Raw genomic sequence first — 4,390 nt, 5'->3', positions numbered from 1 at the left:
AGATCTACAGGGTGCAAAACCTCACGCTATGCTTCTGTAAGACTAAGTGCCATAAAAAGGCAGGGGAAGTCCAATGGTGGGACCTGAAGGTGATCAAAGTCCTTAAAGGACTCAGCTAACAAGGGTCAACTTGCTAGTAAAGGCAATGGGGCACTATCAGCGCCCTGGGAAAAGGGGCTGGCAAGCACAGAGGTGTGCTTCGGAGGGAAGGCAACCTGAAGCTGAGGAAGGATGGAGGTGTGGCAGGCAGGAAGATCAGTTAGGGAGACTTTGCAACAAACTAGGTGAAGGGTCCTGAGGGAGGGGATGGTGGCTGTTAGGGTTAGGTGCTGTTGACACAGAGGGACTGGTATGATAGAGAAGTGCCCCATAGGGTTTTCATGGCCTTACTCTTTATAGGAACATATAACCAGGTCTTTTTCCCACAAAGCCACTGGGAAGACTTGAACCACTGACCTCTAAGTTAGCTGTTGAGTGCTTATGCGTTGTACCACTAGCCTTCCTCTTGGAAATGGATAGGGGAAGAGTTCCCAGGTACTCAGCCGGAGAACTGGTAGTGAGCCGATTCACTTGACATGATACGAGTGCACAAAAGGGCTTCGAGTGAAGTCAGGGACAAACTGCAATCACTAGCAAAGAGGAGAAGGGAAACAGACAGAATGCCAGCATGAGGAGGCCAGAGCAACTGAAAAAATAAATTATACTAAGTATTTGGGGAAATAAAAGTGAATCCATCTTAACTGTATGTGATAATTGTCCATGGAAATCGGGTCATGTTTCTTTCAGAATGGTTTCATAATCGAAATGCTATTCATACATTATTCTAGTAGGATGAACGTCTAGAAACCATATAATGATCACAGTACATGCTAAAAAGACATTTGTCCACATTCAAGGTCTATTCTCGACATTAAATAAACCCTAGGACTAGAAGCCGGTGTTGTTTGCATCAGGGAGCTTACCACGAAAGCGGAAAGGGGTGGCCTTCCAAAAGTGGACACTCACGGCAGTCCCACTAAAAGTCAGGACAAAAGAGCAATACCACTGAATCACTTTTTACCTTTTGTCATCATTATGAGGGGCTGTCAAGTCAATGCCGACTCCTACAGACCCTCGGAGGACACAGTAGAGCTGCCTCCTAAGGCTTTGCCTGCTGCAGCTTCCTGAGAGGAGGCCCGGCGGCACAGCGGGGATGGAAAGACTGCAGTTGGAAACGATCACCCCTCCACACGGAGAGATGGGGCTTTCTACTTCTGTAAACAGAGTCTTGGAAACTCACGGGGCAGTTCTACCCTGTCCTACAGGGTCGCCATGGATCGGCATTGACACAAGGGCATTGAGTTTGGTTTGAGATTTTTAATCTTCCCACAGTCACCAGGTCTTTCTCCCATGGAGCCACTGGGTGGATGTGAACTGCTAACCTCTTAGTTAGCAGGCAAATGAATAACCACTGGACCAGCAGGGCTTCTACTTTTAATGTGAAAAACAAAAGAAAACCCGAGTGAATAAACTGAGCAGCTATTGCTAGTAAGAGGGGTTCAAAAAAAAACAACATAAGCAAGCTACATTTGCCAAAGTCCAGAGCTTTCCTGTAGAGTACATTTTTTAATGTAATAGAAAAATTCCCGGGTCAAAGCAATCACACACTGAAATACCAAAAACTACATCAATTAGGTCCAGCCAATGCAAAGCCAAGCCCTCTGCCACAGAGCTGATTCTGAATCTTCGAGACCCTATGGTTTCTGAGGCAGATAGACTCAACTTTCTCCCAAGGAACAGCTGATGGATTTGAACCACCGACTTTGCTGTGAGCAATCCAATGCTTCCCTGACAGTGCCACAGGACTCCTTAAGTAGGCTCACCAAACCCAAAACCCCAAAACAAAAACAAACTCACTGCCACAGAGTTGATTCCTGACTCCTAGTGACCCAACAGGGCAAAGGAGAACGGCTACCTTTGGATTTCTGAGATTAAAATTTTACAGTAGTAGACAGCCTTACCTTTCTCGTGTGGAGTGGCTGGTGGATTTAAACCGCTGCCCTTGTGATTAGTAGTTCTAAGGGTAACCCACCACACCACCAGAGCTCCTTAATAAGGCTCACAGAGCCTATATGAAGGATTAAATAACTGGAGAAATACACATGCTTCTGTTTGGGAAACTGGATACCATCACTTTCCAGATTTGATAGGTACGGCAAATGCAGTGGCTACAATGCATCTTGACACATGAACAGGAGAGCTGACATAAAACTAATCACCTCAAACTAGTTGCCATGGTGTCACTTCTGATTCACGGTGACCCCATGTGCTCCAGAGTACAACTGCCCTCTAGAAAGCATGCAAGACTGAGACCTTTTGGAAGCAGGTTGCCACCTGCTTTCCCCCAAGTCCCTCTGGTAGGTTCAAACCACCAACCTTTGTAGCTTAGTGTTGGACCCTTTGTACTACCCACAGACCCCATAACACGTGAAACGATAAGAAAATGCATCGGCCATTGTCAGGAATGGGCTTTCCAGGTAGAAGGATATGGAGAAATATTAAGGATTCTGAGTACACTAAACTTCTGCGGCTAAAGCAGATCCCAAAGCAAATGACAAGAGAAACTGGAAGAAAACTGTACCAGATGAAACAGGCACAGATTTAATAACTCTCCTGGAGTCTGAGCGCAAAACAAAGGACAATTCATAGGAGTCGACACACCGTTTCCAACTGGAAAAGCTCCAGGAAGGAAAGGATAAGCGCCCTAAAGTAAAACCCTTCGGCTGATGAAATTAACAGATAGTTTTAAATTAAAATACTCCATGCTGGAAAAGACATGGTGATGTGGAAATGTTCAGCATTAATGGGGAGCATGAAAAGTGGTCAGGCATTTCTGAAAAGCCGAATGCCAGAACAAATGTTTGGGCTTTCTTTCTATAATAACTTAACCCTGAAACAATAACCAGTTCAGCAATCAGTATTCACTTAATGAAGGCTCAGAGTGACAGCGCTGAATTATCACTGCAGGATTGCTGATATTAAGCCAATGAAGACATCCTCAAGGACCTAAGGCTATCGAGGCTAACAAGAATGAGAAACACATCACTACACATCATTATGATGCAGTTGTGGGTTGTTATTCTTGCCATCTGACTCCCAGAACCCTCTGTATGCATGTGTTAACGTTGGTGAAAGAAAGAGGAGGCATCTTGGTGTTCTATCACACCAAATACTGAGCGGCACAATTCATGCAATGGCTATGCAGAACTCATAGACAACAATCCCCATCAAAGGGTTCATAGAGGAACCTCTCCCCAAGGGAGATCCTGGGTCAATCGGGGGTTAGCTTTCGCAGATCTTCAAGTCTTTAGGCAAGATGAGTGATAAGCCAGATTTGTCCAAAGTGGAGAAGTTTGACAAATCAAAACTGAAGAAAACTAATATTAAAGGAAAAAAAAGACTCCCCATCAAAGGAAACTATCCAGCAGGAGAAAGAATGTGTTCAAATATCATCAAAGGGGGACAGCCTCTAAAAAATGAATGTCAACATTGCTTGAGTGTTGTCTTAGTTTGATAGGCTTCACTTTGTAAACCTGTGTTTATAGAGATTTTAGGAAACTTCTGAAGGCTTTTTCTCCGTCCTCTGGCTAAGAGGACAGAGGTAGCCAATGTTCCATTAATCTTAGTTTGGAAACTTCCCATTGGTGTATAAATCTCACATGGCCGGTGCTGTCAATGAGCTGCCATTTAAGATCTTTGTGTGTCTGGTTCTTGCCTTCCCTAAAGGATAAGCCACTTTGAACCTTCTCCAACGGGTACTTCCATCACTCAGAAATCTTCATGAAATTGCATGCTTTTCCTTCTTCTCACAGTTTATTTTCATTGCAAATGCAGCCATAAAATAATAATCATTAAAAAAGAAGGGTTAAGTGAGGAAGCTGACTAGCTACAGTGCAGGTGAGAAAAGCTCAGGATATGTTACAAAGTTTTCCCAGGGATGCTAATAAATGCCCAAAGGGCACACCACCTCTACTGTAAGTCTCGGGTCAAAGGCACTCAACTCAATGGGTCAGCAAATCCAGCTCCCCCAATTAAGTGCCCAGAGGGACCCCACTCCACAACCAGCCTCCTGCCCCAAAGCATTCAGCTTTACTTGCTCTGTGCACTGGGAAGTCCATCACTCTGTGGCATGCTCTGGCTCCTGGTCCTGCTGCTGCTCCTCTGCCACCCTTCTGATGTCACAGCTATCTCCTGGATCAAAGAGGTGGTGAAATCCCCTGTCCAGCTTCTGAGAGGGCTCACTCTATATTCAACAGGATGGCAATTACAATGAATCCTGTTTAAAAGCACTCACAACCAAATCCCATCAGTATCCACTCCCACCTTTTCTTACACAGATCCATCCAGAAAA

At 44.8% G+C, this 4,390-nt stretch overlaps 1 pseudogene; it reads left to right on the top strand.

Annotated features, from left to right (window-relative positions):
• The first annotated feature begins 3,355 nt into the window (after nt 1-3,355).
• LOC101660250 lies at nt 3,356-3,512 on the top strand (annotated as a pseudogene).
• The last annotated feature ends 878 nt before the right edge of the window (nt 3,513-4,390 follow it).

Source organism: Echinops telfairi, unplaced genomic scaffold (assembly GCF_000313985.2).
Source record: "Echinops telfairi isolate 266 unplaced genomic scaffold, ASM31398v2 ScPeMD7_23;HRSCAF=83, whole genome shotgun sequence".
Lineage (NCBI taxonomy): Eukaryota > Metazoa > Chordata > Mammalia > Afrosoricida > Tenrecidae > Echinops > Echinops telfairi.
This window is presented reverse-complemented; position numbering and strand designations above follow the sequence as displayed.